Here is a 27,998-nt window from a genome sequence, read left to right as displayed (position 1 = left end):
CCTCCCCATCTCATCAGTCAGCAACAGAGAGAATGTCAGAACTCCTTCTCCAGATCCTGCACCTCTCTGTGCTGCAGCGGCAGCCCCTCTTATCCACTTCCCCTGGTCTCAGCATTCAGCAGACTTCAGCAGCTGACTCCAGTGCTCCTTGGTCCTCCTCCAGACCCTGCACTTTCTGCTTCCCGGTTCTGCATCCAGCTTCTTCCCAGCAGCAACACATGGCGGGGGGGGGGGGTACTGTGATGTAAGAGGGGGTGGGGGACTCTAGCCTTCTGATGTAAGGGGGGGGGGGTGCTCTGGACATCTAGTCTTACAGGTAGAACTGGCCCTTTATGGGTGACCATAATGCTGATGTGGCCCGCAATTAAATTTATTTAGAAATCCTGTTTTAGAGCAATGGGCCCAGCTTTCTTCCCAGATTGTCCCTATTATAATCTAGGACTGAGCATTTATGTACCCTTAGCCAGTGCAATTACAGTACAATAGAAGCATGTCTGCACTTTGGATTGTTTTCTAAAATATGTAAGCATTGGGAAAAAAGTCATTTTCATTGTTATAACATCTTTCTAATACTGTTATTTAGTGCTGCTTGATTTCCACTGCTTTCTGAATTATTATCTACTTACTAACAAGCCAGCTTTGTTCACCCTGCAGACCTGTAAGTAATTTCCCTGCAGGGATTGCACAGTGCTTGCCTACAGAAACATTTCACTAGACGATGCATGGCTTCTTTTTATCTTCTCATATTCTCTGAATCAATTTCCCTGACAGTAAATTCACACAGAGTAGGGAAATACTTGCTCACTGAAAAGCAACATTGTTTTGAAGTAAAACAAATTGACACTTCCACTGGCAAATTATTGGAACCACATAGAAGGGGTACTTAGTGCTTCAGGACTGCTGAACTCATTCCTGTGGCCAAGGATTAACCAAATGTTTAATTTTACACATGTGCACACATTCTCCCATGCTTTTGTTATACATACGTGACGGTAGATATGATTGCAGTCAATTGTTGAAGGGTTTACATGCATTCTATCTGTTTTGATTTTTAGGGCTAATGATAAATCTTCACTGTTTGAAATATTGCTTGAAATATTTGTCCCTAGAAATGTCCTGATTTTACTTTAATAGTGATTTCTACCAAAGAGTTTTTTTGATTTGCAGCTTTAATATGTACTGGTACTGTATAACCCAGGCCCGGACTGGGACAAAAAATAGGCCCGGGCATTTTGGACTGAGCAGCCAGGAAGGGGGGGGGGGGCATGACAGGGGCGTGGTGGGGCGGGGCGTGGCGTTCGTTGGGATGGTTGATGACAGGATTTAATGTTCCAGGATGTGTGGATTCGATTACGGTACCTTTTTTCGTTTAATCTGACAGACTGGGTCCAATTTAGATCAGAGCTGCCATATGATGCTGTTTTTTTTTGTCTTACTTTAAATCCTGTTTTGATGGTTGAGTCCTAAAAATAGTATGAAGCAGCACAAGATGAGGGTTACTCTAATCAAGGGGTAGACAACCTTTTTGGGCACAGTGTGCCGAAAAATGTTTTCAAAGAAATTGGGAGTGCCAGATACATAAAAAACAACTGTCAGCTTCATATAAAGTAACTGCTGTAAACCGCTTGAATAATAGTAAGAAATCAAGTGAGCTTTGCACCTTCACAAATCAGATCACCCCAATTCCTGCACCATCACAAATCAGATCACCCCAATTCCTGCACCTTCACACCTCAGATCACCCCAATTCCTGCACCTTCACACCTCAGATCACCCCAATTCCTGCACCATCACACCTCAGATCACCCCAATTCCTGCACCTTCACACCTCAGATCACCCCAATTCCTGCACCTTCACACATCAGATCACCCCAATTCCTGCACTATCACACCTCAGATCACCCCAATTCCTGCACTATCACACCTCAGATCACCCCAATTCCTGCACCATCACACATCAGATCACACCAATTCCTGCACCATCACAAATCAGATCAGCCCCAATTCCTGCACCTTCACACCTCAGATCACCCCAATTCCTGCACCTTCACACATCAGATCACCCCAATTCCTGCACTATCACACCTCAGATCCCCCCAATTCCTGCACCATCACACCTCAGATCACCCCAATTCCTTCACCTTCACACCTCAGATCACCCCAATTCCTGCACCATCACACCTCAGATCAGTCCCAATTCCTGCACCATCACACATCAGATCACCCCAATTCCTGCACCATCACACCTCAGATCACCCCAATTCCTGCACCATCACACCTCAGATCACCCCAATTCCTGCACCTTCACACCTCAGATCAGCCCCAATTCCTGCACTATCACACCTCAGATCACCCCAATTCCTGCACCTTCACACCTCAGATCAGCCCCAATTCCTGCACTATCACACCTCAGATCACCACAATTCCTGCACTATCACACCTCAGATCAGTCCCAATTCCTGCACTATCACACCTCAGATCAGCCCCAATTCTTGCACTATCACACCTCAGATCAGTCCCAATTCCTGCACCTTCACACATCAGATCACCCCAATTCCTGCACATCACACCTCAGATCAGTCCCAATTCCTGCACCTTCACACCTCAGATCAGTCCCAATTCCTGCACCTTCACACCTCAGATCAGTCCCAATTCCTGCACTATCACACCTCAGATCAGTCCCAATTCCTGCACTATCACACCTCAGATCAGCCCCAATTCCTGCACCATCACACCTCAGATCAGTCCCAATTCCTGCACTATCACACCTCAGATCACCCCAATTCCTGCACCATCACACATCAGATCACCCCAATTCCTGTACTATCACACATCAGATCACCCCAATTCCTGCACCTTCACACCTCAGATCCCCCCAATAGCTTCATCACTATAGTCCCCTGCACACCTTTTCATCACTGTACCGCCATGAATGCCTGTTCCCATCTGCACCCCCCCACATCAGTTCCTCTGTACCCCCAAACCCCCTCCTGCACATCTGTTCCCCTCTGTACCCCCCCCCCCACACACACACACACACACATCAGTTCCTTTCTGTGCACCGCCAATCTCCCTGCACATCTGTGCCCTTCTGTATCCCCCCACACATCAGTCCCTCTCTCTACCAACCCCACACACATCAGTTCCTCTCTGTACCCCCCCCCCACCCACACACACACACACACACATCAGTTCCTTTCTGTGCACTGCCAACCCCCCTGCACATCTGTGCCCTTCTGTATCCCCACACACATCAGTCCCTCTCTGTACCACCCCCCCCACGCATCAGTTCCTCTCTGTGCCCCACCAACCCCCCTTGCACATCTGTTCCCCTCTGTACCCCCAACCCCCCTCCCCCACACACACACACATTAGTTCCTCTCTATAACACCCCCCCCCCCCCCACACACACACACACACACATTCGTTTATCTCTGTAACACCCCCCCCCCCCCACACACACACATTAGTTACTATCTGTACTCCCCATTCCCCCTGCACATCTGTTCCCCTCTGTGACCCCCCCCCCCCCAAATACCCCACACACATTACTTCCTCTCTCTACCCCCAATCCCACCCCACATCAGTTCCTCTCTCTACCCCCTCCACACACATCAGTCCCTCTCTGTGCCCCACCAACCCTCCCTGCACATCTTTTCCCTTCTGTACCCCCTATACATATTAGTTCCTCTTTGTGCACCGCCAACCCCCCCCTGCACATCTGTTCCCTTCTGTACCCCCCAATCCCCCTTGCACATCTGTTCCCCTCTGTACCCCCAACCCCCCCCCCACACACAAACACACACATTAGTTCCTCTCTGTAACACCCCCCCCCCACACACACACACACATTAGTTCCTCTCTGTACTCCCCAATCCCCCTGCACATCTGTTCCCCTCTGTACCCCCCCCCCAACTACCCCACACACATTAGTTCCTCTCTCTGCCCCCCAATCCCCCCCACATCAGTTCCTCTCTGTACCCCCTCCACACACATCAATTACTCTCTGTACCCCCATGCACATCTTTTCCCCTCTGCACACAATGCAATGCACTATAAACTTGCAAAAAAAATCAGTTTTTATTTTTGGTGACTGGATGCTGCACTGAGTGTGCTGTGGCTGACAACACTTTCCAGAGTCTTCAGTTCTGTGTCACAGTTCTGTTTGTTTATGGACCACTAGTCACATACTATCATACTGATGCCACTCTGAGCTCTGCTCCTTCCGTGAGCCCATCTGAATACCTCCCCCTTCCACCCAACTATTTACAGAGCAGCCACTCCCATGCAAGCCTGCTTTCAGCTTTCATCTAGTGAAGAAGTGTTTATCACTCACATGTCCTCCGTATCTCCAGTGTCAAGTTCTCCAGAAATTTCTTTATACTTACTGGTCTCACCTTGAGGAGAGTGGCGCTGCTGCCTGTCCTCCCACAAAATATCCCCGACGGTCCAGGAGGAGGGAGGGGAAATTGCGGCAAGCCCGGACTTACATGCAGCGCTTCCATCTTACCCGCCCGGCCGGTGTTTTGCCGAAATCGGTTTCCCCAACTGCATCAGGCTGGAGGGGCAGAGTTCCGATCACAGCCGAAAGCAAGGGGAAACCGATTTTGGCACAACAACTGTTCCATGTTTCATGCAGGCACTTCCACTCGGTTGCTCTATGTCCCGGCTCTCTTCCCTCCTCTTCTCGCTGCCACTGCTAGGGCGCCGCAGCCCACCGGGAAAATGCCAGGTCTGCCCTATGGCCAGTCCGGGCCTGGTATAACCTAAGCATGGTTCTGGGCCATTGTTACAGTTATCTGAATCTATTTCAACTACAGTGCTCAAAAAATAAATTAAAGGAACACTTTGAAAACACATCAAATCTCAATGGAGAAAAATATCATGCTGGATATCTATACTGATATGGACTGGGTAATGTGTTATGAAAGAAAGAATGCCACATCGTTTGATGGAAATGAAAATTATCAACCTACAGAGGGCTGAATTCAAAGACACCCCAAAAATCTAAGTGAAAAAACGATGCAGCAGGCTAGTTCAATCTGAAATTTCATGGCAGCAACTCCTAATGGAACTCAGTAGTTTGTATGGCTCCCAGATGCTTGTTTGCATGCCTGACAATGTCGGATCATGATCCTAATGAGACGATGGATGGTGTCCTGGGTTATTTTCTCCCAGACCATGAACAGGGCACTGAGCTCCTGAAAAGACTGAGGTGCAACCTGGCGCCGTCGGATGGACCGAGACATAATGTCTTCAGCCTGGAAAGGGGGTCAGGAGGAAACCGGGAAGTGGGGGTGTGGTAGGGGGCTCAATCACTGCACCATGGGTCTCTTATTTATACTTGCCCCCTGGGCCGAAAGTTGCCAGTCAGCCCCTGCTCCCAGGGAGTAGACTCGTGAATTCCAAGTCAAAGCTTCAAACAGTGGTTTGTACAATGGCTTTCTGGAAGTGTCCCTGGGTGACAGCCACTTGCAACAGGGACCTGGGCATACCCGGTTACTGTCTCCAGCAGCGGAATTCCAAATGCAGTTGGCAAGCGATCTCCAGTGGTGGGGTACCTTGCAGATAGGCAGCTCACTTAGCTCCCAACTGTCCCTGATTTTGAGGGACTGTTCCTGATTTGAAACAATGTCCCTCTTTCCTCCTCATTTGTCCCTCATTTTGGTCTGCTCTTTAGAGATGTATATAAAATGCACTATTTCTCTTTCAATAAGTGTTTTACAGTGATATACCTTTCATCCAATTTCTAAATTGCTGCATTGGTAAATTCCAAAAGCCGATATAAAGGAATAGTAGTGCTAAAAAAAAGCACTTGTGAGTTATTTTTGTACAATTCTCCTTTAAGTGGGCATGGCAGGGGTGTGTGTCCTATGCCTGCATACTTTTGCTAATAGGTGTCCCTCATTCCCATCTCAGAAAGCTGGGAGGTGTGAGCTCAGTCCCCGCACACTCCTGCACCTACTCACCATGTGTGTATTTACTCTTTCCCCTATGCCCTGCCCAGCCTCTCCTCTTTTTTAGATAGAAGCAGACACTGCAAAAATGTCTGCCCCCAGTGGACTCCTTAAAGATGGATGCCACACTTCTGTATTGTTCAATGTCCAACGAATGGTCCTATTTAGGATGGTTGCTGCATTTGTACACAAAAAAAACTATTCAACTGAACTCTGTCAATTTCACAGAACAGGGGGAAAATCAAAAGTCCACAGCATCTATAGTCCTGGCTTTACTGCCATAGTTTATATATACTTATACACTGTTGGCATTACACTGAGCAGCAATAGGTGACTTTTACTTATCCCTCCTCTTAATAGAAAAATATTGCAATTGACAGTCGTTGCATTACTTCAGAATAGAAATGAATGGCAATTGTAGCAGCAGATTGTTGCTCTAAATGACAAGCTTAGTAGTCAGTATATTCAGCCAGTCAAGCAGACCGAAGAAATATTTTGATGTATCTACATTTGTTATCTAGTAAAGGTAGGACAGTTGATGAAAAAGCACTTTTCCAAATGTGGTATGACTTTAGACATGGAGATTACTGCGTATTGCCAACACTAGTCATTTATAACACCAGCTGTATATAGTCGCATGGGCTAATCATTATAATAACTCATCGGTGTATTAGATTGTTAAGTTAAGTGGTTGGGTTTATCACTCAGTGTTTATTCAATACACAAGCAATGAGAAAATGTATCGCAGCAGTCATTTTTAATGGCTTCAAACAAATAACTGGAGGCAGCTGGAGTTAATCAATCCACTATCTTGGTTAGAAAAAAAATAAATACATAAAAAAACCTTCCACTCCTTAGAGCCAAGTGACCTTTAAGAGTCTCCTTCAATGACATTAGTCAGGCAATTTACAATAAGCGCACCTTGCCTGTGTGTAACTGAAGAGCTATTGCCCTGTCTAATGAATGTAATTCATCACACAGGTACTGCTTTGCACAAAGCTAATACCATGACAGGTAAACAAGCCAATCACAGGTACAAAGCAAATTATCTAAAGTGCACAGAAAACATTGTGAAAGCAGTTTCAAAGTCTCCCTCATACATTAGACAGATTATCGCCAAATAGCTTAGTGTACACCTGCCGTTTGGAGAAAACTGGAAGCTGATAAGGTGTACAGTAGTAAGGATAAGCACTGCTATTGTTTCAGTTCATAAGATTTTAAAGCTGAACTGCCATCGGCCTTTAGTCTAGGTTTACATCTATGCGGTTGCAGTTGATGCGTTTTTCAGACACGTTTTGTGGTGCATTTTGCGCTTTTAAACCCGCATTTTGCATGCAGTTTTCATGCATTTTGCGGTTTGTGTTTTTTAAAACACTGTATATAGCTGGTTGCAAAGGAGTGAGCCTTAACAACCGATGTGTCATTAGCTGTCAGTGGGGTTTCCTGCTGACAGCTGAATGTAAAAAAAATTGCCGGTGTAATGTTAAAAAACTCTACCCCGTGAAAATTCCCTACACTCATCACTTCCGGTGCACATACGTCATGCATCAGCTGAGCCGCTTCCTAGTGCGCATGCTCAGGCAGTAAATGATCGGCTCACACTGGAAGTGACGAGGGTAGGGAATTTTCACGGGGTAGGGTTTTTTAAAGTTACAACGGCTTCCCATGAAATAACCCTACCCTCGTTCCCAGTGCTTAAATCGTTGGGTTAGCAAATGATGTCGGCTTCCCGTGAAAATACCCAACCCTCGTTCCCCAGCGGGTCGAGGAAAATGTAAAAGTGTCTCCTAATGGAGGAAAATTTTAAATATATATATATATATATATTTTTTTTTTATCATTCCATTTCGATTAATATATATAAATTTTCTTCCATTAGGAGGCACTTTTACATTTTTCTGGACCCGCCGGGGAACAAGGGTAGGGTTTTTTGACGGGAAGCTGCCGCTTTAAGGACTGGAAAGGAGAGTAGGGTTTTTTCACGGAAGCCGAGAACATTTACTGTGCGCGCATGCGCACTGGGAAGCGGCTCAGCTGATGACTGACGTACCCTAACAGGAAATAATGAGGGTAGAGAATTTTCACGGGTAGGGTTTTTTAACGGAGCACCGGCAAACAAAATTTGTAAAAAGAAACAGCGTGGGGTCATCCCCCCAATCCATACCAGGCCCTTCTAACACCTGTTTTTATTGCTCTATGTGCTACTGTTAGAGAGATTCAACCTCTTTTTATGTCATGTTTACCATTTTACCATGTTTACTATTGTATCCAAAAGTGAAAGAAAAACCCACATTTTGGGTTGTCCGAAAAACAGGGACAGCCAAGGATTCCCTCACTTTGAAGGGATTTCCTCTTACTTCCTATTTGGCCATGGGACAGGACGTGAAAGAAAATATCCTTATTGGGACAGAGATGGCAAAAAAAATAAAAATCGAACAAGGGTTTTGACCCTGCCTTACTTTACCCATAATTGCCTTTATTTCTACTTTAAAGTGGTTCTTCAGTCATCTTTTAAAAAATTAAAGTCAGCAGCTACAAAAACTGTCCAGGGATTCAGCGCTGTGCTCGCCAAGCAGGTTTATCCACTGGGCTGCCACTTCTGGCACCGACATACTAACTGTGGGCAGCTGGCTGTGACTGTCCCCTGCTTTATGTCCAAGCCACAGTGCATTATCCAAATGGTCCTACAGCTTTCTGGGACATGTGAAGTGTCAAAGAAGGCTGCAGGGGAAGAAGGAGGGACGAATTTCCACTTAGATCACCACGTTCAAAACCAGGTACCCCCCCCCCCCCCCAAAAAAAAAAAAAAAAACATAAAGATCCAAATGTGAAGGAGGGAGGGGAGAGAAGAGGAGGAAGAGCAGAACTTCCCCCTTTGGGTGAAGTTCTTATTTATTGTTCATTGAAAAGGTGATAATAAAGGCTATCTTTACTAGTCACACAGTTGTCCTTGACATAAACCCCAGCACCAGAATCAACCCCAAATTCTACACTTTTCCTCTCTTTGCTCCTTGTAGATCTTCACTGGGCTGCGATCCCGCATAGCCTCCTCACAAAAAATGCCCCATTTGGTCTATGTAGGTGTAGTAGAAACCCCGTTCATTTCTATTGATAGGCTGTCTGTGTAATACAGTAACTGTAAGGAAGACAGGTTGTTTGAAGTAAACCTATCATGAGGCAAATTCAGAGAGTGCCATTGCTGACCTCTTTCTAAGAATGCTAATTTCTTGCCTCATAGGCAAATCCAATGGCTTTAATATTGGGAGTCGCAGATCCAAAGCAAGCAAGCAGATCCATAGTCCAAGAAAAATCAGAAATCCATATCTGCATGCTTGTTCTGCTTCAATGACTCAGAGAATGGAGGTAAAAAGGGTCAGCAATACGAACCAGGCAAGTATTTTTTTTTTAATGAGAGCAGTTATAACCAGCAGCTTTCCTGTTTCTCTCATGACATGGTTATTAAAAGATTTTCATTTTTCCTAAAGTGGAACTGTGCTGTGCAAACTAGAAAAAAAGACAGACAGAACCCAAAGGACTGTTCACCAATATTGCCTGTGAGCTCCCTTCAGCTGATCTTTTCACTTAACCACTTGCCGACCGCCCACCGTAATAGGTAATAGGGCGACTCGGCTGCGTCCAGTCACGTAGTACTACGTGACTGGAGTGCATGTGGGTTGGGGCTTGGCCTGGCGGGAGCCCAGGCTGAGTTTGTCTCTCTTATCATCACACAACCCCGTTGATGTGCTGCACCAGGGATTCTCTCCTTCTTTCCTCTAACAATCACATGATACCACAGTGCTTAGGGCAGCCGCCCCTCCTGCCTACCCCTTGTTCTGGCCCTGATTGTAAGATCTATTTGATTTGGTGAGTGTGCCTTTCTGAAAGTATAAGTGCTATTAATACAGTATCCATATATATCTTTATTATATCTTTTCATGTGACAACACTGAAGAAATGACACTTTGCTACAATGTAAAGTAGTGAGTGTACAGCTTGTATAACAGTTTAAATTTGCTGTCCCCTCAAAATAACTCAACACACAGCCATTAGTGTCTAAACCGCTGGCAACAAAAGTGAGTACACCCCTAAGCTATAATGTCCAAATTGGGCCCAAAGTGTCAATATTTTGTGTCCACCATTGGAGGTTGTCTTTAGGAAATAGACGTATGAGTGCTGCCAGTATTGCTGCAGAGGTTGAAGGGGTGGGGGGTCAGCTTGTCAGTGCTCAGACCATACGCCGTACACTGCATCAAACTTGTCTGCATGGCTGTCATTCCAGAAGGAAGCCTCTTCTAAAGATGATGCACAAGAAAGCCCGCAAACAGTTTGCTGAAGACAAGCTGACTAAGGACATGGATTACTGAAACCATGTCCTCTGGTCTGATGAGACCAAGATAAACTTATTTGGTTCAGATGGTGTCAAGCGTGTGTGGCGGCAACCAGGTGAGGAGTACAAAGACAAGTGTGTCTTGCCTACAGTCAAGCATGGGGATGGGCGTGTCATGGTCTGGGACTCCATGAGTGCTGCCGGCACTGGGGAGCTACAGTTCATTGAGGGAACCATGAATGACAACATGTACTGTGACATTCTGAAGCACAGCATGATCCCCTCCCTTCAGAGACTGGGCCGCAGGGCAGTATTCCAACATGATAACGACCCCAAACACACCTCTAATATGACCACTGGCTTGCCAAAGAAGCTGAGGGTAAAGGTGATGGACTGGCCAAGCATGTCTCCAGACCTAAACCCTTTTGAGCATCTGTGGGGTATTCTCGAATGGAGGGTGGAGGAGCACAAGGTCTCTAACTTCTACCAGCTCCATGATGTCGTCATGGAGGAGTGGAAGAGGGCTCCAGTGGTAACCTGTGAAGCTCTGGTATACTCCATGCCCAAGAGGGTTAAGGCAGTGCTAAAAAATAATGGTGGCCACACAAGATATTGACACTTTGGGCCCAATTTGGCCATTATAACTTAGGGGTGTACTCACTTTTGTTTCCAGCGTTTTAGACATTAATGGCTGTGTGTTGAGTTATTTTGAGGGGACAGCAAATTTACAGTTATACAAGCTGTACACTCACTACTTTACATTATAGCAAAGTGTAATTTCTTCAGTGTTGTCACATGAAAAGATATAATAAAATATTTACAAAAATGTGAGGGGTGTACTCACTTTTGTGAGATACTGTGTAAGTAGTGTGGCACTATTTCATTTTATCATTTGTCTTTCTGAAGGTGATGGTGGAGTTTAAAGAGTGGATCACTCATGGTTTGATGAACATGTGAAGATTTATGGAAGAAGGTGCTGGATCCTTACAATATTTATTAGACTCCAGTGGAGTAGAGGCATTTTCTAGGACTTTAAACATCTAGCCACTTTACCACTAGAGCATTTTGCTGTCTTACGCCTGGGCCACTTTTTGCGATTCGGCGCTGTGCTACTGTAACTGACAATTGCGCGGTCGTGCGACGCCGTACCCAAACGAAATTTATGTCCTTTTTTTCCCACAAACAGAGCTTTCTTTTGGTGGTATTTGATCACCTATGCGATTTTTACTTTTTGCGCTATAAACAAAAAAAGAGCGTTTATTTAGAAAAAATAACAATATTTTTAACATTTTTTTATATGAAATTCCCCCCCAAAAAAATGTAAAAATCTAATTTTTTTAAAATTTTTGGCCAATTTGTTTTCTGATACCTATGTTTGGTAAAAAAAATCACAATATGCATATTTTGATTGGTTTGCGCAAAAGTTATTGCGTTTACTAACAAAGGGAAAGATTTTTGTCATTTTTGGTGTGTGTTTTTTTAACGCGTAATGGCGGCGATCTGAGATTTTTTTTGCGGGACTGCGACATTGCGGCGGACAGATCGGACCCTTGACTGACATTTTTGACACTTTTGGGGGTACCAGTGACATTACTGCAGTAATCAGTGCTATATATATGCACTGTTACTGTAAAAATGACACTGGCAGGGAAGGGGTTAATTTTATTGGAGAGGGAGGGGTTAATGTATGCCTGGTGCTTACTGACGTGTGGGGGAGTTGACTGAGTGACACAAGGACAGATCCAGGGTTCAGCTATGCTGAACCCTGAAAATCTGACCCTGCCTGTCACTTGGGAGATCCGCCCGCTTGTGTTTACACAGGCAGGCGGATCTCCACACTAGATCCCCGACGATCGGGGAAGATCGGCGGCGATCGCCGCTGCTCCTCCCCTGGCCCGACTCCCGCTGTGACTGAAAACAGCGGGGCGCGCGCGCCGCCGAGAAGGGGGATTGTCTGACGACGTAGGTCTACGTCGTTAGACCTACAAGAGCCACTTTGCCGCAGTAGTACTACGGTACTCAGCAGTAAAGTGGTTAAAGGGCATTATATTTTTTTCTCTTATTTTTTTGTGATAATGCACTATGCATGTAGACACTGATAGATTTTGAATATTAGTGCAGCAGCTTTATCTATAGCATTACACATTTTTTTGTATATGCTATAGATAGCACAGTACTGTGGGTATAGTATTAAACCACGTCCGGACCAGCGATGTACCCGTACATCACTGGACTTTTGGTGGCAACCAAAGGCATCACCCCAGTACCGATTTTTAGATCCAGCAGTTGGCTCTCTTGTAAAAGCAATCCTAGCGGCTGACTAGCCACTGGACTGCTTTTAGAAGCAGAAGGTGGATCCCACCCCCCTCAACTCGCCTTCCGTGGCTTGGTGGGACAGGAGAGCCCGAGCCACCATCCGCTAACTGGCCGGACACCTGAACAAAGCTGGACTGCTATAATAATTCCAAAGGGATGACATCGCTTCCAGTTTACCTGGATGGCAATGGCGCCATTTTTTAAAGATCTAACAGATTTAAAAACACATATATTGGTGTTTTGAATGCTTTTGAGGGCAGAAGAGAGATTTGAGGTCTTATAGACCCCAGATCTCTCCATAAAGAGTGCCTGTCACATGCCTATTGCTGTTACAAGGGTGTTTACATTCCTTGTGATAGCAATAAAAGTGACCAAAAAATAAATAAAAAATCAAAGCAACAGTATAAAAAGAAAAAAATATTATAAATGAATAATTAAGAAAAAAAATGTAAAGCGCCCCCATCCCCCATCGCTAGCGCACAAAGGCAAATGTGTGCATTGGTCCCACACACACACAAACAGCGATCGTCCCACACATGTAAGGTATCACCGCGAACATCAGATCATAGGCAGTAATTCTGGCATTATAACTCATCTGTAGAGCTAAAGTGGTAACCTATAAAGGCTTTTAAACTAAAATTTACAAATTTTGCTGTGTTGCACGGGTGTGCGCAATTTTAAAGTATGACATGTTTGGTAACTATATACTCCGTGTAACCTCATCTTTTACATTTTACAAAAAAATTGGGTTATGTAATGTGGGGGTTTTTTGCCTTTAAATTTAAAAAACAACTGCACTTCAAAAGCCACTGTGCGAATACCGTTTGAAATAAATAATTGCAATAACCGACATTTTATTCTCAAGGCCTCTGCTTTAAAAAAAATATATAACATTTAGGCGTTGTAAATAATTTTCCAACCCAAAAATTCTGATTGTTCCATGTAAACAAAAAGTTGCAGAAAAGCTGGAGCTGAAGTGTAAACATGCATTGCCATAGGCACCCAAGTAGAAATGAAAATTCAACAATTCCTACTGTTAATGTATATTGCATAATGGATTCGATCTTGGGAAATTAGGTACCAAGCATTAAACCATTCAGCAATTTTTTTTTCAACCGAATCACAGTTACTCTGTGCTGATAGGAGAAGCGCTTTAATTTAAGGGTTAACCTTAACAGAATTTACCAATCCAACCAAGCATGGCAGGAGGCTAAATTGAAATTCATTTCTGCACTAATAGTTTCCTTTCTGAAAATAGGGGTCTACTTAGGCCTGTTTTCAGTTCAGGTTATTATTCTGAAGCAGAATATAACGTACAAGATAGACTGTCACAGTTTGGTGACAATATGTATACTGAATATAAAAGTTTTATGATACCTTTCCAATACGTCTATAGCAGTTATAGTATGGGGTGGGCCTAATACCCAGTGGGTATTACTGAGGGGTATTACTGAGGGGAACTGAGGGTTTTTTTTATGTCTGGTGCACAAAATACAGTTGTGTTAATCTGTAAATTGATGAGATGAAAATCTGTGGGACCACCTGCAGAATTTTATTTTATATAGACATTGGTGTGCGCAGCCTATTGCATTAGGGTGTGCATCTCACATGCGTTTATATCAGCAGAGCAGTGGACGGTATCAGAAGAGCAAAGATTGGTGTCATTGGATGGTGTAAGTAGTTTTTCATTTTTATTATGTTTTTATTATTTTCTACAAATTTTTTTATTATTATTTTTTAAATATTATTTTTAAATATTTTTTTACAAATTTTTTTTTTTTAGGAGTGCCGTTAATGGGCTTTGGTGAAATATCAAGGGTCTCTCACTTTTGAGACAGAGAAAGAAACTGAGGACAGAGAAATCCCCAGTCCCTTTCTCTGCATCCTGCAGTAAGCATATGGCACTTTTCTACTGCAAGTACCGGCTCGTACCGGCTCGGCTCTACTCGGCCCTGCTTGGCCCGGTTTGCTTTTCCACTGCTGGTACCGCATGGTACGGTGTCTGAACGGTTTGGTACGGTACGGTATAGGTTTGCTTTTTAACTAAAGTAGTACTAAAGTTAAGTGGGTGGGATAACAACGGGGTGGGTGGGATTCTCTGACCAATCAGTGGCTAGTAGTGACTGCATGCAAAGGATTGTGGGATATGGTACCAGTTTGGTACCTGTTGGAACCACAATCGAGTAGGTACTGTTTTTTCAGAGCCGTACCGTTCGGTTCCATGCAGTGGAAAAGCAAACCTATACCGCACCGTACCGAACCGTTCCGACCCTATACCATGCGGTACCAGCAGTGGAAAAGCACAAAAGCGTGACGAACCGGTACGGTTCCATGCAGTGGAAAAGCACTTGCCAAATGTGAGATAGACACCTTTGTTACAGTGGCAAACTGCAGGTATTTGAATGTACCAGTGCCCACCATTAGGGGCAGAGTTGTCCTATAAAGCTACTGTTTTTTTGTTTTTTTTTAAACCTTATTATTATCATCATATACCTTTTTTGTGACATCACCACTGGGTCTTTGTGCTTCCCTATGCAATGCAGGCAGGTCATACCTAATGGCAGGGGATGGCAAGAAGCTGTACACAAATATTAAAATTCCTTTTTAAGGAGGTATTAGTCTGGGGGAATGCGCATTACTAGGCAGCAGAGCTGCATTATTATATGTTAAAAAATCGTGATCTCGATTCACCAGCCAACCCCCCTTACAGACCCGGTTCACACTTCTGCGTGTGCCGGGTTCGCATGTCATGTCGGAGCGCACTGCTCCGACATGACATGCGATCAGCTGTGCGGTGCGAGTTTAGCCATACAGTTTGTATGGCTAAATTCGCACCGCACCCACAGCAAACACGCACAGGAGGCATTTTTGCTGCCGCATCAGGATCGGATCGCACAGCGGTTCACACTTGTGCGATCCGATCCTGTGCGAACTGCACGATCGCACTGCGATATGCGATCAAACTGGGGGTGTCGTTAAGATTACATTGACACCCCCAGCGGATCGCATATGGCAGTGTGAACTGCCGGGGGTGCGTGTGCGATGCGGGAACAGGCTGCGAATTCGCAGCCTTCCCGCATCGCAATAGTGTGAACCGAGCATTAATCTTAAAACAGCATGTCCTCGATTATTACAGAGCCATTCTCTGCTCACACAGCTGTAAAAAAAAGGAGACCCGGCAAATGTTTATCAACATTGTTAAGGCTGCGAGATAACTATAAACACAATGTTTTACAATGTATCTTTTCCTTCTTTTAGAAGATCAAAGGAATGAACTTCCATCTGTAAGTGAGAGCAGTTGAACCTCTTAGTCCCGGTTCACACTAATGCGATGCAGGAACACTGCGAATCTACTACGTGTTCCGGCATCGCATTCGCAGCACAGGCAGTTCACACTGCCATATGCGAATCACTGGGGGTGTCAAGTTAACGACACCCCCAGATCTGATCGCATATTGCAGTGTGATCTGAGAGTTCGCACATGAATCGGATCGCACTGGTGTGAACCACCATGCGATCCGATTCTGCTGCGGACCAAAAAACGGGTCCTGTGCGAGTTCACTGCGATTGTGGTGCGAATTCAGCCATACAATATGTGATTTTTCAGCCAGACATGTGATTTTAGGAGCAGTGCGCTCCGAATCACATGAGATGTCTGTCGTCGCAATAGTGTGAGCCAGCACTTAAAGACTAAACCTTTTCTGACACTTGTTGCTTACAAGTTAAAAAACTGTATTTTTTGCTTGAAAATTACTTAGAACCCCCAAACATTATATTTATTTTTTTCAGCAGAGACCCTGGAGAATAAAATGGCGATCATTGCAATATTTTATGTCACACTGTATTTGCGCAGAAGTCTTTCAAACACAGTTTTTAAAAAAAAAAAACACTTTAATGAATTAAAAAAAAACTAAACAGTAAAGTTAGCCCAACATTTTTGTGTAATGTAAAAGATGATGTTACGCTGAGAATCGTGAGAGAATCTTGATCTATAGGCTACGTTCACATGTGTAGCGATCCGGAATCATTGCAAATCGTGAGATGCCTGTGCGATGCCCGTGATTTGCAATGCCACCCCAAACGCTGTGGGATGTTCCCGTGATTTCTGCCTGCCGAATCGCGGTAACATCGCTCAAACAGAATCGCGGGACGCATGACGCACAAAAGAAACTCCTGTACCTTTTTGGGTGTCATGCGTCCTGCAATTCTGTTTTTGCGCGATGTTACCGCGATTCGGCTGGCGGAAATCGCGGCAACATCGCACAGCGTTTAGGGTGCCATTGCAAATCACGGGCATCGCACAGGCGTCCCATGATTTGCTATGATTCCGGACCGCGGGCAGAATCACTGTGATTCTGCCCGTGATCCATTACGCCCACATGTGAACGTAGCCGTATTCTAAGCAAAAAAATTGTGATTCTCATTTTATCCAGAATCGTCGACCACCCTAGGTAACAGCCACTCATGATGTGAATTCTCCACGATTGAAAGAACTGAATGAATGTAAAGGAAAGTTAGGGGACAGTAAGGCTGGGGGAAAGGACTAGATAATACTGGATGACCTCCAGCTTGGAAATGAGACTTGCTGTAGCTTTTAATACATGACGAGAGAAGCTTTACCTTTACAGTCGCTTTATTACAATATTGACAGAAAAGTGGAATGAATCACTGTACTAATAGTCATGTAAATACAGAAAATTATATTCATTCATTTTGGTTTTATACATTGATCCAGAAGATAGAAATAAAGCAAGACTCTTGAATAGTGTGTCCCCTGGCGTGGGAAGAGAGAATTCTACATTTTCTGTAAGGTTAGAACTGAGTAATTAGCTATTGATGCCTTGCTTATTAGCAATTCCCTGACTCAGACCTGTGACCAGGGGAGCTGTCCTGTTATCTACAATATGCTAGCTTGGTTGGTTGTCTTTGTGCACATAGAGACTTTGCTTTAAATGATGACATCCAGCCAGAAAATTCTCAGAAATTTGCAGTAAACGATATGAATGGGATTACTGCTCGACCTCATCATAGTCCATCAAAGGCCTGGTATTAACCCCTTCAGCGCAGGAAGATTTACCCCCCCCTTCATGTCCAGGCCTATTTTTGCGTTACTTTAACTGACAATTGTGAGGTCCTGCAGCGCTGTACCCAAATAAAATTGATGTCCTTTTTATCCATCAAATAGAGCTTTCTTTTGGGGGTATTTGATCACCTCTGCGGTTTTTAGTTTATGTTTTTAAGAAAAAAAAACAATATTTTTTGAATTTCTGCTATAAAACATAAAAAAAAATTTAAAAAATGTAAAAAATCAACTTACTTCATCAGTTTAGGCCAATATGTATTCTGATACATGTTTTTGGTAAACACAATTCTAACAGACTCCTCGATCCGTGTTAAACAGGAGGCTGTCAAAATACCCAAACAGCAGCTGCATCTGACTTGATGGTGCTTCTACTTGACCAACAGTTTTCCACCAGTGGAAAGTTGTCAGGCAGCAGGGTGTTGACAGAGCCACCCAGAAATAAAACTTCAGCTGATTTGTCAGGAACCGGCCGAAATTCATTCAGTGCATGGGCAGCTTAAAGCAATATTAAACCCAAAACTAAAAATGTAAGATATTGCAGCTTACCAATCTTTAGATGTAGTGGCTGCATTGGTTTTCTTTTTTAGCCTTTTTTGTTTCCTTCTGTTTTGTCTTCACCTGATGATCTGACCAGTAATATACCTCCTGTATTAGAGTGCCTTCACTCTGGATGAATGAGCACAGGGGGCAGATTTGGACAGCAGCATCAATCGGAGGGTGGGGGGTGATAGATGTACTAGCAGAATTAAAGTGTAGCTTTAGACCCCTTTCACACATATGGTCCATTCAGTTCATCAGTTCAGTCACGTCAAATGTATCAGTTTTCCATCCGTTTTTCATCCATTTTTCATCAGTTTTTCATCCGTTTTTCGTCAGTTGTCATCCGTTTTTCATCTGTTTTTCGTCAGTTGTTATCCGTTTTTCATCCGTTGTCGTCCGTTTTTCATCCGTTTTCATCCGTTGTCATCCGTTTTTCGTCCGATCCGTTTTTTTGACGGATGAAAAATAGGGCATTCATCCGTTCAAAAAAACGGACATTGACGGAAGCGGATGAAAATGGATGGTAACGGATGATCATCCGTTGTCATCCGTTTTTACATAGAGATACATTGATGTCCGTTTTTCATCCATCAACGGATGGATGAAAAACGGACAAACGGACAGCATGTGTGAAAGAGGCCTTAGACTGAAAATTTAGTCCTGCTAGATCACTTCAGGCCGGCCCCTTTTGCAGGTATAGCTATGTAAAACACTACTTTGCACATGCTCAGCTGCTCTCCATTTTTAGTCACTGCTGAATTTGAAGAGGCTGATGTGCTGACAGCTTTAAAGCGGAATTGAACCCTCCTACCTTTTACATTCAGGAAGCTACTTCTGATTGATCTGTAACTGCCATGGTGCTGCACATGTGATCAGTTATGACACCAGCTATTTGATGGTTTAACAGTTTGGTTGAGGACACAAGCAAATGTGACAGTTAGCATTCCCAGCATTCCAGGAATGTAACTGTATTTTGAAACAATTAAATCGATGGATTTAGTTCCGCTTTAGGATTTACTGCTGTTCAGGGGCTCTAGCAGCCTCCAGCAGGATGAAACAGTAGCATTGCTGTAGGCAATTTACAGCACACACTCATTTTGGTAGCATAATTATAAAAGTGTAACTAAAGGCATAACTTTTTTTTTTAGTTCTGGATAGAGTGGAAATAGATTAGAACACCTATTGGGTTTTTATTGCTACCTCTGCCCCCTGTTAAGGAGATTCAGCCTCTCTAGTTGCCCTGTTTACCTTTATCATAAAGAAGAAAATCGCAAATTTTGCGTTGTCCTCAGAAAAGTATTACAGTGGAAATCTTCCGATGGGGACACTAGTTCTGGTGACCTGTGGATCCCCAAAGAATTTCCTTAATTTGCAGGTATTTTATTTCACTTCCTGTTTTGGCTATGGGACAGAAAATGTAGGTAAATCTCCCCAATGGCATGCAGATGGGAAAAAAATAAATGGACAGGGGTTTTAACCCTCCATTACTCTATCCAAAAAGAAAAAAGTTTTGCCTATAGTTCAATGTTAATGTGGAATGTACACTATATTGTCAAAAGTATTGGGACACCTGCCTTTACACACACATGAACTTTAATGGCATCCCAGTCTTAGTCCGTAGGGTTCAATATTGAGTTGACCCACCCTTTGCAGCTATAACAGCTTCAACTCTTCTGGGAAGGCTGTCCACAAGGTTTAGGAATGTGTATATGGGAATGTTTGACTATTCTTCCGGAAGCACATTTGTGAGGTCAGGCACTGATGTTGGATGAAAAGGCCTGACTCGCAATATCCACTGTAATTCATCCCAAAGGTGTTCTATCAGGTTGAGGTCAGGACTCTTGCTTTGTGCACTGATCTAAATCATTTGGTGGAGGGGGGATTATGTGTGGGATTGTTTCTTAAGGCATCGGAATACCAAGTTATTTTGGACAATTCCATGCTTCCAACTGGGAACAGTTTGGGGATGGCCCCTTCCTGTTCCAACATGATTGCGTACCAGTGCACAAAGCAAGATCCTTAAAAACATGAATGAGCAAATTTGGGGTGGAGGCACTTGCCTAGCCTGCACAGAGTCCTGACCTAAACCCAATAGAACACCTTTGGGATGAATTAGAGCGGAGACAGCAAGCCAGGCCTTCACATCCAACATCAGTGCTTGACCTCACAAATGCGCTTCTGGGAGAATGGTCAAACATTCCCATAGACACACTCCTAAACCTTGTGGACAGCCTTCCCAGAAGAGTTGAAGCTGTTATAGCTGCAAAGGGTGGGCCAACTCAATATTAAACCCTACAGACTATGACTGGGATGCCATTAAAGTTTATCGGGATGTAATGGTGCATATTCCTTGCTAAAGAACATTATTTTTATCAAGCAGTTATGGGTAAAGTTCTGCTTTAAATAGACTAACAAATTGAAGTCTAACTCCCGCTAATCCTTTATAATCAGTTTCAGCAAACCGTTTTTGTTTCCTTTTGGGATAAATGTTTTAAATAAAAAAATAAACATAAAACAGAATCATTGTAAGGCCTCATGCACACTGGACGTTTTTACAGCTGCTGTTAGCAGCGTCAGACGTTTTTTTTTGCAGCTGCAGAACGCCCATCCATGTTATTCTATGGCCTCATGCACACATAGAGCTTTTAGGAGCTCCAAGTGGCATAGGCGTTTTACAGCTCCAAAAAAAACCCAGAAACTGTGGGTTCAGGAGCTCCAGCGTCAAGCTGCAAAAAACGTCTGACGCTGCTAAAGGCTCCATAAGGCTCCATAACGTTGCTTAACGTGCGTTAAGCCACGTTATACGTTTTTTTTCTTCCATTCAAAATCAATGGTTCCCTATGGGAGCCTATTGATTTGAATGGAAGTCACACCGCAGGTCGGATCAGGGTGATCCGACTTGCGGTGCGACCTGCACTGTGAGAATCTTGAGGGGGAACTCCACGCCAAAATGGGGAAAAAAACGGCGTGGGGTTCCCCCCCAGGCCCTTCGGATCTGGTATGGAATTTGAGGGTAGCCCCGCGCCGAAAAAACGGCGTGGGGTCCCCCCCAAAATCCATACCAGACCCTTATCCGAGCATGCAGTCCGGCATGCCAGGAAAGGGGAGGGGACGAGCGAGCGACCCCACCCCCCCTGGATCATACCAGGCCACACGCCCTCAACATGGGGGGGGTGTGGGTGCTTTGGGGCAGGGGGGGCTCTGCACCCCGCACCTCAAAGCACCTTGCCCCCATGTTGATGAGGACAAGGGCCTCATCCCCACAACCCTGGCCGGTGGTTGTGGGGGTCTGCGGGCAGGGGGCTCATCGGAATCTGGAGGCCCCCTTTAACAAGGGGGCCCCCGATCCCGGACCCCCTCCCTATGTGAATGGGTATGGGGTACACTGTACCCCTACTCATTCACCCCATAAAATGCAGTGTATGGAAATGACGACAGGAGACGTTTTGGAAAATTTATTAAAAATCTTCATCCGGCTCTTGTCCTCTCCGGGGGTCTTCTCCTCTCCGAGGGTCTTCTGCTCTTTTGCTGTCCGCCCTTCTTGTCTTCTCCTCTCCGGGGTCTTCTGCTGTCTTCTCCTCTCCGGGGGTCTTCTGCTGTCTTCTCTCCGAGGGTCTTCTGCTGTCCGCCCTTCTTGTCTTCTCCTCTCCGGGGGTCTTCTGCTGTCTTCTCCTCTCCGAGGGTCTTCTGCTGTCCGCCCTTCTGCTGTCCAATCTTCTTGTCTTCTCCTCTCCGGTCTTCTGCTCTTTTGCTGTCGGCTGTCCTTCTTCCTCCGGTCCTCCTCCGACGACGTCTTCAGCGATTATGCCGGCCTCTGGTCTCCGCAGCTTATTATATAGCCATTAGGGGCGTGGCCGCCAGATGACGTCATCGAGAGACCACGCCCCCTTGTGTCACAGGTGACACAAGGGGGCGTGGTCTCTCGATGACGTCATCTGGCGGCCACGCCCCTAATGGCTATATAATAAGCTGCGGAGACCAGAGGCCGGCATAATCGCTGAAGACGTCGTCGGAGGAGGACCGGAGGAAGAAGGACAGCCGACAGCAAAAGAGCAGAAGACCGGAGAGGAGAAGACAAGAAGATTGGACAGCAGAAGGGCGGACAGCAGAAGACCCTCGGAGAGGAGAAGACAGCAGAAGACCCCCGGAGAGGAGAAGACAAGAAGGGCGGACAGCAAAAGAGCAGAAGACCCTTGGAGAGAAGACAGCAGAAGACCCCCGGAGAGGAGAAGACAGCAGAAGACCCCGGAGAGGAGAAGACAAGAAGGGCGGACAGCAAAAGAGCAGAAGACCCCCGGAGAGGACAAGAGCCGGATGAAGATTTTTAATAAATTTTCCAAAACGTCTCCTGTCGTCATTTCCATACACTGCATTTTATGGGGTGAATGAGTAGGGGTACAGTGTACCCCATACCCATTCACATAGGGAGGGGGTCCGGGATCGGGGGCCCCCTTGTTAAAGGGGGCCTCCAGATTCCGATGAGCCCCCTGCCCGCAGACCCCCACAACCACCGGCCAGGGTTGTGGGGATGAGGCCCTTGTCCTCATCAACATGGGGGCAAGGTGCTTTGAGGTGCGGGGTGCAGAGCCCCCCCTGCCCCAAAGCACCCACACCCCCCCCATGTTGAGGGCGTGTGGCCTGGTATGATCCAGGGGGGGTGGGGCCGCTCGCTCGTCCCCTCCCCTTTCCTGGCATGCTGAACTGCATGCTCGGATAAGGGTCTGGTATGGATTTTGGGGGGGACCCCACGCCGTTTTTTCGGCGCGGGGCTACCCTCAAATTCCATACCAGATCCGAAGGGCCTGGGGGGGAACCCCACGCCGTTTTTTTCCCCATTTTGGCGTGGAGTTCCCCCTCAAGATTCTCACAGTGCAGGTCGCACCGCAAGTCGGATCACCCTGATCCGACCTGCGGTGTGACTTCCATTCAAATCAATAGGCTCCCATAGGGAACCATTGATTTTGAATGGAGGCAGAAAAAAACGCTGCTAACAGCTACTGTGGCCAAACGTGCAATAACGCTAGTAGGAAAAGCTACTGAAAGCACGTTTTTACAGCTGCTGTTTCCCGGCGTTATGTAAACAGCTTTGGAGCACGTTTTTATGACGCCCTGTGTGCATGGAGCCTAAGCATCTCTGACAGTTTTAAATGGTTTGTCTCATCCCTGTAACTGCAAGAGAGCTTGTTCTTTTGAGAAACAGACTTACTGTCTAAATCACCAGGTGAAAATAAAAGAAATAAAGTCTTAAAAACTAAAATGAATGCCGCCATCATATAAGAATCTGTAAACTGCAATTAAACGTTTGCTTTTGGGTTTTATACTGCTTTAAAACAGCAATAAACAAGGAAAATCCCGGCAGAGGTTCTTCTTTTTTCACTCTGTCCAAAACTTAAAGTAGAACTAAAGGGAGGGGGGGGGGGGGTCATAACTTCTGTCAGTTAAATTGTTGCCATCTATGTCCCATTGGGAAGATTTCCCTTTACTTCTTGTCCCATAGCCAAACCAGGAAGTGCAAACAAATCCCTGAAAATTAAGGGAATCCCTTGGGGACCCCCAGGTCTCCTAACTGGAAGATTTCCCCTTTATTGCTTTTCTGGGGACAACCCAAAATTTGAGATTTTCTTTTACTTTCACTTTGAATGATAATGGTAATTAGGACAAATAGAGAGGGGGAATCTCCCTAAAGGGGGGCATCGGAAGCAATGAAACCTGGCAGGTGTTCTAATCCCTCTCCACTCTAACCAAGACAAAAAAAGTTTGCCTTCAGTTGCACTTTAGTTTCAGTTGTACAAAAAAAACAAAAACAAAGTAAAAGCGGAACTAAACCCTCCTGTACTTTACAACCAAGGAAGCTGCCATTTTTTGCCTCTGTTTGATCTGCAGTTGCCATAGTGCTGCACATATGATTAGTTATGACATAGTCTGACAGTTCTGAGAACTAGTATAGGCACACTTGCATAGGCGTGCGCACAGGGTGTCTGGGCACACTCTAATCACTCTGGTCCGTTTAGTCCCCTGATATCTCACCAAAAGCCCCCAATGGAGCTCATAAAAAATTGTAAAAAAAAATAAAATAATAATAATAATAATATTGTAAAAAATAATTAAAAAAATCGTAAAAAACTATTAAAAGAATAAAGTAATAATAATAAAAAAACTACTGACACCATCCACTACTACTGACACCAACCTCTGCCCTACTGACTGACACATCCACTGCCCTACTGACTGACACATCCACTGTCCTATTGACACCGTCCACACATACATGTATTTGAGCCATGGAGTGCACACCCTAATGCAATAGGCTGCACATACAGTATGCACACTAGTAAGTGTAGCAGTTAACTGTTTAGGGGGTTAGATTGGTGGGTTTAGTTCTATTTTAAATGGAGTTGGACTTTAGAGTGTTAGCTTTCTTACAAGAAGTGTGATGCTGAAGAAGAGAGCTGCTACAGACTTCACATAAACATTGATGAATCAACATCCGTCATCCATTCTTTTCCCAAATTATCTTGTTAATTAATGTAATGATACAAAGAAGCAGCAACAGACATGACTGAGAGCCCAGAGACAGAAATGAGGATGAATCATAAAAGGTATACAAATTTGTCTGACCTTGCTAAGAGCCTTTTTTATGTATCTTTCTTATTAATTATGTCTGCTTCGCAGCCCTAAATGCGTTTGTATATATGTGTGTATTCATAATAACACACCCCGCAGATGGGAAACGTAGTCAACGTTATATCCCTTACCTAATGTCTACATTAGAGGACTTACTGTATGCAGTGCTGTATCTTGGCCTAGGCCGACAAGGCCCAGGCCTAGGGCAGCACTTTGCAGGGGGGCAGCAAAAAAGCTGCACCCCGCACAAAAAAAACAGCCTCCTCTCGGCTCCCGCACGAAAAGGGTCCCCGCTGGCTTGCACTACACTTTTAGTATAGTGCCAGTCCTATGGGGTGAATTGGGCTGGAGGGTAGGGTCCAGGAGGCAAATCAGTCTGGCACCCCCATAAAGCGGTCACACTGCTACCTGCCGTAATGGTAATACAGGCCATTAAGGACATTCGCACAGACCGCAGGCCGCCGACCACACTTAATACAACTGGCCCGACGGCCACCAATGCGATTAAGTGTGGCACTGCAGCCTAATGCTCTACCTACACTCCTCCGCCCCCAGGTATGGCGGGAATCATGTCACTATAGTTTAATTTCTCTAAACATCCTTGTCCTTGAGCGAGCATACTGAATTGCATCATATACAATTAAGATTTTTAATTGTATATGATTTAAATAATATTTTGGAGCTGCTCACCTTATATGTCCTATCGCAATATGGCACTGGGTTAGTAAGATTACTCCTATCTTATAAGATATTTGGACTTGTGTTTCCTGCCACTGATTATTCCACGTATTTGTATAATGACTATGGACTTCTTAGTATACAAATAAGTGAAATAATCCTATGAATACAATCAGTGGCAGCAAACACAAGTCCAAATATCTTAAAAGAAAGGAGTAATCTGACTAATCCAGTGACATAAGGCTGTACTATTGGTCACTGATGCTACCGATGAGGCTGCACTGATGGCCACTGATGGGGCTGCACTGATAAAGCAGCACTGATGCCGCTGGCATGATTCACTGATAGGCTGCACTAATGGACACTGATAGACTGCACTGGTGGCCACTGATGGGGCTGCACCGATGAGGCCGCACTGATATGCTGCACTGATGAGGCTGCACTAATGGGCACTGATAAGGTTGCACTGGTGGGCACTGATGAGGCTGAATTTATGGGAACTGTGGAGGCTGCACTGAGGGACACTGATAGACTGTGGTTGTGGTCTGTGGTTTACAGATGACAGGACGGGTCATAAACAGGAAGGGGTGTGGCCTTTACTGGAAAAGGGTGGGTATTTAATTTAGGGGGTGCACAAGTTTAGTCAGGCCTAGGGCAGCACAAAACCTAAATACACCACTGACTGTATGTATAAAAAGTGTGGTTTAGGCAGGAAAGTCTCTTGGGTGGCCATGTTTGCCCCCGGAAACATTGAAAAGTCAGTATAGTTTCTTATAGGGGCTCCTGTTACCATGGCAACCCATCCATAATTTGCAATGTAAGGGGGTGCCCCCCGATGATCTTACCAGCTTATGAATGTTTCCAGTGATCCTGCTATACATTGCCCCTTGGATACTCTGGATGCCATCTTATGTGGCAATTTTATTCCACCTGCCCCCTTCCCTGTGACAACATCCTATCAACCAATGATGCTGTGCGGCTCTGTGTCATTGGTTGCTGGGATACCGTGCTAGAATTGGTAGCTAGGATGCTGGAAGCTGGGATCCCCAGCACTATTGGCTGGTTGGGTGCAGGGGTAAAGAGATGCAATAAGGGCGTGGCCAGCGCGTGATGTGAGAAGATGTGCTTCACAACAGCTCCACCGGTATCCTGTATAATCTCCTGAATATCACCACCAGCCTTCCTCACAAAAGCTCCGAAATGGGCTGAGTTGAGCCTCCATACCTCTTACATACATCTTGGGTGTGTATTGCTGATCCCGGACATGTCTAGAAGGGGCCCCGAGCACCGGCCTGGTTCGGATCCAAGATGGCGGATCCGCGGCCCCTTTGGCGAAAGAGAAGCAGAGGGAGGCAGCTCAGAGACTATTCTCTAAACCTCAGGGTAAAAAAAAGCCCTTACAATCTCCACCTACTGATGCCAGCGATATAGAGCTACCTATGAGGGATGTGGAGGGAGAGGTAACCCCCCTGAGCACCATGCAGCTTGTGGCATCCGTGCGGCCTGCATCCTACTCTGCTGACTTAGCCCCTGAACCCACCTTGCGGGAAATCTTCTCTGCTGTTACCATGGGGAATGCCACTATTGCGGAGCTAGCGGGGGAAGTGAAGGGGATGAAGGTGGAACTTTCTCTGGTCTGCCAGGACATGCAAAAACCTAGAGACCGCACTGCAGCTCTGGAAGGCCGTGTCAGCTCCATTGAGGATGAATGGCAACCATTACAGGGCGATGTACATTACATTCAAACTGTGTCATCTGCCAATGCAGCCAAATTGGAGGATCTGGAAAATCGACTCCCCAGAAATAATGTGCTGGCAGTCGGAATCCCTGAGAAATCTGAGGGGAAGAACCCGATGACTTTTATTGAATCCTGGCTTATTGATACATTTGCTAGGGATGCCTTTTCCCCCATGTTCGCAGTTAAGCGAGCGCACTGTGCCGCTACAAGGCCGCCTCCGGCTGGAGCGCCCCCCAGGCCTTTTCTATTTAAACTCCTTAATTATAAGGAAAGAGATGGGATCCTGAATAAAGCTAGAACAACAGCGGATCTCTCAGTAAGCAATGCTCAGCCTCCTTATATCCTGATTTCTCGGCAGAGGTGCAACCCTGCTGAGCAAAATTTCTGGATATCAAGAAGAGATTGTGCAACCTGAATGTTAAATATTTTATGCTGTACCCTGCTAAGCTGAAGATAATAGCAAATGGCTCCATGCAGTTCTTTGACAACCCATCCATGGCCATGCACTGGTTGGACAGAGAGGAACATAACCTGGCACGTAACGCGCCCACTTAATTGCCTGGGCCTCTGATCCTTTATTCGATGAGGTTTATATGCAGAGCACAATCTGTGTACTTTCACGAAACTACCCTAGCGTTTGCCGTTAAATTCCCTTGGGTATTGGTCACACGTTTCATCGCTCAGTTGAGCGAGATTGTTTTCCTCGACTGTTCTGTTCCTGATGAAGAAGTTGCA

General features: G+C 45.3%; 1 protein-coding gene across 2 annotated transcripts in view; it reads left to right on the top strand.

Annotated features, from left to right (window-relative positions):
* PDE4D (phosphodiesterase 4D) overlaps positions 1 to 27,998 on the top strand; it is a gene marked incomplete at its 5' end in the record, with an annotated part of 2,078,604 nt that overhangs the window by 602,885 nt on the left and 1,447,721 nt on the right. The gene's annotated exons all lie outside the window — the stretch shown is intronic.

The sequence above is a fragment of the Pelophylax lessonae genome (genome assembly GCF_965119305.1).
Source record: "Pelophylax lessonae genome assembly, chromosome: 1".
Taxonomy (NCBI): Eukaryota; Metazoa; Chordata; class Amphibia; order Anura; family Ranidae; genus Pelophylax; species Pelophylax lessonae.
This window is presented reverse-complemented; position numbering and strand designations above follow the sequence as displayed.